This window comes from Bombina bombina, chromosome 3 (assembly GCF_027579735.1).
Source record: "Bombina bombina isolate aBomBom1 chromosome 3, aBomBom1.pri, whole genome shotgun sequence".
In the NCBI taxonomy this organism is placed as follows: Eukaryota; Metazoa; Chordata; class Amphibia; order Anura; family Bombinatoridae; genus Bombina; species Bombina bombina.
Genome location: NC_069501.1, coordinates 1,107,549,456 through 1,107,555,787, shown reverse-complemented (window position 1 = coordinate 1,107,555,787; position 6,332 = coordinate 1,107,549,456).

Genomic DNA, 6,332 nt, shown 5'->3' with positions numbered 1-6,332 from the left:
ATTTTGTAATTATTTTTTCCACATATGTATGGTCCTAATTCCACATACACCCCATCATTTGAAAGTATGTTTTGATTTTATAAAAATACATAATTTTCATTGATTCCATTTGGGTGTACAGAATTAAGTAGGTATATCCATTTACGTTCTGCTTGGAGTAGAGTTTTCTCTAAATCTCCACCCCAATACTATCTGTTCTATACCCCAACATTGGAGATCTTTAGGGTTAGAATTATGTTTGGACAGAAAATGGAATGCCACACTCGTTATAGTTTTACCATCTTCTGTATCTTTTTTGGCATTTTTTTATATTCCGTAAGTGCTCCATCAGTCTGACTCGTAACTTGCAAGTTGTCATGCCCACATAGTATTTTTGACATGAGCAGTGTAGTACATATACTACTTTTGTGTCACAACTGATATTTGTTGATGGAGTTCTTCCAAATCTGTTATTGTATTAAGTTTTCTTAATATGATGGCAGGTGGAAGTTCCAGGTGTAAATGAGGTACTTGTTTTCTTTCCATTGTAATTGCTTCTAGTTACCAAATCCTTAATGTTCTTAAAGAGTCTATAGCCAATTTCTGGTTTTTCCCCTAATTGACTTTTTAAAATTGGGTCTGATATTAGAACATGCCAGTACTTATTTATTAAGTTTCTTATTTGAGGAGTGTGTGAGTTTATGTTAGAAACATCCTAGTTTTGTTGTCATTCGTTTTTATTTTTTTGGTCAATAGTTCTGTTCTGTTGGTCTTAAGTGCTCTAGATTTTTCTTTTTTAATGCTGGTTTTACTGTAACCTCTCATTAATCTCTCTTCCAGTTGATTTACTCTTTCTTTAAAAGTCTTTAAATCTGTGCAGTTCCTTCGAAATTCTCCTATAGGGAGGCTTCTTAAGGTACCAGGTGCATGTGCACTTGAATGATGTTACAGACTATTGGTGGCAGTCCGTTTTCTATATAGATCTGTTGAGATTCTTACATCTTGTTCTTTACTTATTTTCAAATCGAGGAAGGCTATTTCTTTTTGGCTATGTTCAGATGTCAAACGGATGTTCAAGTCATTCCTATTTAATCTATCTAGAAATTCTAGTAGTTGGTCCTGGCTGCCTTCCCAGAAAAAGAAAATATCATCTATAAATCTAAGCCATAGGGGTATCTTATCTGTATATTCAATATTACTTTCTGGGAAAACATGTTCTGCCTCCCACCACCCTAGGAACAGGTTGGCATATATGGGGGCACATGGCGTTCCTCTTGTTTGTAGGAAAAATTGGTTGTTAAAAGTTAAGAAATTAGGGGGGGCGGAGCCTGCGCTCATTGCGGCAAGACACGTCTCAGTGAAGCTCTCTGAGCCTGAATCTCTTTTTATAAGCTAACTATAGCTAAACTTAGAAATTTTCTGTCCTGAAGCAGAAATTTATTATAGAGAACTGATGTGCACTAGGAGTGGATATTATGACGGACTTTTAGCCTATGTTCCTTGAGCCAGCTACACTTCAGGCCTATTTTCAGGACAGGAGGCCATTTCTGTAGCTACACCGCAGCGTGTGGATCAGGGGTGGACCCTGTATAGGTCTTGGAGAGTGGGTCTGGGGCTGCCGTGATATTACCCCCCCCCGAATCCCGGGGTTACGATATCCTCTGGTAGGATAATACAAGCACACTTTGTGCTGCCAACACTGCTACAGACTGCCTTTTCATGTACAGACACTAAAGTTAAGCAATCCGGAAAGCTAAGGACTGATAGTTGGGGGAGACGAAACATGGAAGCCATAATGAGTGCTGTGGACCGGTGGGAATATGAGCTGCAATCTCTACTCAAGTCTCACTTTGAAGAATTAGAGCTGGAACTGTGCCGCATACTGGAGCTGCCGACTTTCCCGGAGCCTCTACACAAACCAGGTCTACCAAGAGAGACAGACTCAGAGAGAGGACAGACAGTTGCACCAGCATTGAGCACTTTGTCAAAGACGGCAACTACAGCAGCCCTTCACCATGAAGATAATGCCCCCACTAACTTGTGCACTATACCTTTGCGGCCAAAACAGCCTGTGGGTCGCACACAGACCTCGAGTGAGAGGTACAGATCGCTGGCTACAAGCCAATACCCGGCGGCTGCCAGACAAGAGAAGTCATCGACAGTGTTATCGCTGGGGACACCAGAGTGGGTAAACACCCAGTACCTTGGGAGATCACTGCATCCCATTACCGAGATAGGGTCACGGACTGCGAAGATTCCTACTCCGACATCTCAGCAGATAATTCCCAAGCTCTTTTGGCGCCTCGGTATTGGGCCCCTTCTGGCTCACTATGGGCTCACTACAAATAGAGGGAACCTGAGTACCGGAGCCCCAGACTTAAACAAGCAGGATGGCGATTTGTTTCAGCTCTTTGACCCTGGGGGCACAACATTGAGAATCGGTGTGGGTTAGTGTCTATCTGTCCGTGCACCTCCATACCAATTCTAATAGCCCTGCATCGGCCCTCTGCAATTGAGGAATTAGGTATGAACGGACGCAGCATACAGAACACTGTGTTTTTTGTTTTTTTTTCCCCACCTCACTTGTGCAGGATAGAACGGGAAGTATACATACAACTCCCCTTTGAATGACATTGTGTTGTGCTCATTGTGAACTCTACATCTTTGATTATAGTGTGGTTATGAGTGGAGACCTGAACTACTGATGCCTATCTATATATACTTGTACACTACCGAAATGTGCCTAGCCGCTATATTTGGCCTGTTTTGGGTCTAAGCTGGAATCCAGCATTACGGGACATTATTTACACAAACTTTGGGCGGGTTAGCTCTATGCGGAAGGGGTGATCCTTAATTTGTTGCCTATTTTATGTGAACGGTTCCTATGCTGTGTACTTCTGTTTATTATGCGCACTAACTATCTATTTTCAGGGGCATGTGCTTATTTGCACTAGGATATACCCTGTTATTATGCCTCGCAATGTTATGTGATTACCATTATTCCCCCCCTGCTGGTGCTCCTATTCTGCCGCCTGTGGCTAGGGCTCTTGGAGCATGAAATTGAAGCTAGTATCACTTTTACCCTCCTACATCTTGGCTTGCCGGTGGGGTGGCAGGGTGAGATTCTAAATTTGGGAGACCTATTTATACCAACACCAGAATAACTTATGTATGGGTATGTTTGTCTATGTGTGCATGGATGGGAGTGTATTTGTATACATATGTATGTGGATATGTGTGTGGGCGTATAGATGTGTATATGTCTTTGCCCTGTGAGCTCTGGTATATTCCTTCCCAATATTTGCCTATTCCCGCTTGTGTCATAGTGTATTACATTATTCGCTACTATGCAGGCACACTCTTACCCCATTTATAGGTATTCATTGGGGCGGGCCATGAGGCGTCTGCCATTTGTCTTTGAAAATCAAGCTTGCTATGAGCACAAGGCATGCTCTATTAGTAAATACACGTTAGTTGATAGTGCAACACAACCTGCTAATTTGACTTTCATGCCATTGCCTAACTTACAGCCCCATGTATATTTGAACTTAACAATGTGGATCTTTATCTCTCGCTTTTAAGGGACAAGTTTTAGGGTAAGCTACTTATTCAGTCCTATGTTCCTAGAGAAATTATTCAGCGCACTGGCTCCCACTAGGTGCTCCAATCATTACCCCTGAGATTTCAGGCCCACCACCCCACTATTTTTATTCTTATTCCTATTAACCAGCTCCGGGAAGTGTCTCATTCCTATATATATATATATATATATATATATATATATATATATATATATATATATATATATATATATATATGGGCGATTCCACGTCAAACTTCTTCTAGCTTCCATATTAATGTATAATTTGTCTCCTTTCCCATCTAGCATGATATACATACTCTGTGTCTGATTGTTTTAACTTTATATAATTATTGTAAATATTTAAAGGGTTGTTTCACTTGTTTGCATTTGGGGTCCAAAAGTGGCCCACTCTATTTTTTTTTTTTTTATGTTTGTTGCCCCTTAAATTCCCTATAATGTCTGACATTCTTTTTCAGGGGGTCCAAGAGAGGCCTCAATCTTTCATAGAGGGAAATCATTGTTTGTTACTTTATGCTATACTCCAAGGGGATTATCTCCAAATTGAAAATCTGAGGTTACTGTATACCTATATAAGTGAGTGCTGTTTTTTACCAACTGTGAATGGTACTTTGTTATGTTTGAATATACCTCAATAAAAAAAAAAATTAAAAAAAAAAAAAGTTAAGAAATTATATTGTAGAATGAATTTTAACAGGTCAATAATTATGTAACTCATCCTCCTCACAATATTGATCTAAGAAGTGCTGTCTTAATTCCCTTATGTTCTATGGAAGTATACAATGCCTCTACATCTGTTGTAACCAACCAAGTGTTCTCCTCGATGTAGATATCTAATTTTTGTAAAACTTCCATAGTGTCTTGTACGTATGATGGTAATTCATGTACAAAGGTATCTTAATCAACATATTGGCTAGCTCTTTCCTGGAGGATTTAGCTGATTTTTGTGAATTTTTGGAATGAGGTATAGAGTTGCTACTTTTGGATTTGGTACTAATGTTTTTTCTTTTCCTGTAATGACTGAATTTCTATGTGCTCTATCAATCATATTGTTGTAAATTTGTTGGTATCCACTTATTGGATTGAAAAGCAATCTAGTATAACACTCCTTAACATTCAGTTGCTTGTTTATTTCCCTTAAGTACATTTCCAAGGACCACACTACAATGTTTTCTCCTTTGTCCGAGTTCCTAATCACTTCTTCCCAAGTTTGTATTTCTCTCAATGCACTTCCTTCTTTGTATGTAAAAATGTTTGTTGTTTGCGGTTGCAATTTCAAATTTGTGATTTCTTAACATACTAAGTTATTAAACACTTCTATTTGAGATGCGTATATACTTTTGGGTACAAAGGTAAATTTATTCTTCACCTTGTCTCTCCATTTATTCTGTTCTTCTATATCTTTTTAACTATTCATTTCTTCACTCCATCCTAGTATGGGAGGTGCATTGAAAAAGTGCTTTAGTGCAATTTTCCTCAAATATAGTTGTATGTGCTTAATTACTTCAAATTTGTTTATATCTTGGAATGGACAAAAAGAGAGGCACTTGGAAAGAACAGAAATGTGTTCTTTAGTGATATTGTAGATAGATTAATAACCCTCATTGCTTCATTCTCATCTGAGAGAAGGGGCTCGGGGGTCTTGGAGGTCTCCTGGGATCTCTCCAGTTCTGATGTCCTGTTGGTTTGTAATTTGGACCTCTGGCTGTTTTTTGATAGTGCCACCCACCTCTTCTGTTTGTCCTCCCATTGTTCTAAAAAAAAAAAAAAAAATGCAGTTTCGTCTTATTCCTAGTGTTCATTCTTGTGCTATTACTTAATGTGGAAGCGGAGGTACTTAGTTTCTTCATTAGCTGACCAAGGAGAAATCGCCACCCTCATCCTCCTAGACCTCTCAGCAGCCTTCAACACTGTCGACCACAACACCCTCCGCACCCGCCTACATGACGCCAGCATCCACAGTAAAGCTCTGGAATGGATCACCTCCTTGCTCACGGGCAGGACCCAGAAAGTCAAACTCCCGCCCTTCTCCAAACCCACACCAGTTAACTGCGGTTTACCGCAAGGCTCTTGCCTGAGCCCCACCCTCTTCAACATCTACATGGGCCCACTCGCCGCCACAACCTCAACATAGTATCCTACGCCAACGACACCCAGTTAATCATCTCACCCAAGACCCCATGACCAAGACATGGAACAGCCTCCTGCTGCACCTCAGACAATCCCCCTCCCTTACAAAGCTCAGAAAGGACCTCAAAACCTGGCTCTGACGGAACACCCATCCCCTCCCTCTCCTGCTATCCGCTTTCCCTTAACACCTTGAAACCCTCACGGGTGATTAGTTTGCACTTTAAGTACCCAATAGATAACTTGTACTAGTCTTTCCACTGCAATCCATCTAGTAACGTTTACTGCCCGTCAGTCCTTTCACTTCAGTTGAAAGGGAGGAAAATTATCAGTCATCCTCTCGCCACCACTGGAGAGGTGTTTGCTACAGCCAGTGAGTAATACACTGGCACCCAATGGAGTATCATCGGGATACTGAACTGTTTAGTGTAGAAACCAGCATTGAGATCTGGCACATATTATATTGAGGATAATAGCTCTTGATACTACATAAGTGTGCAGGGTTAGGACTTAGGAGGGGAGTAAGAGAACCACAATGCTAGCAGCCCTTCCATGAAAAGAAGATGCTCCCCTGGTCTGAACTTGGAATGTTAGGAGTAAGTGCTTGAAAGCTAAACACTAGTAC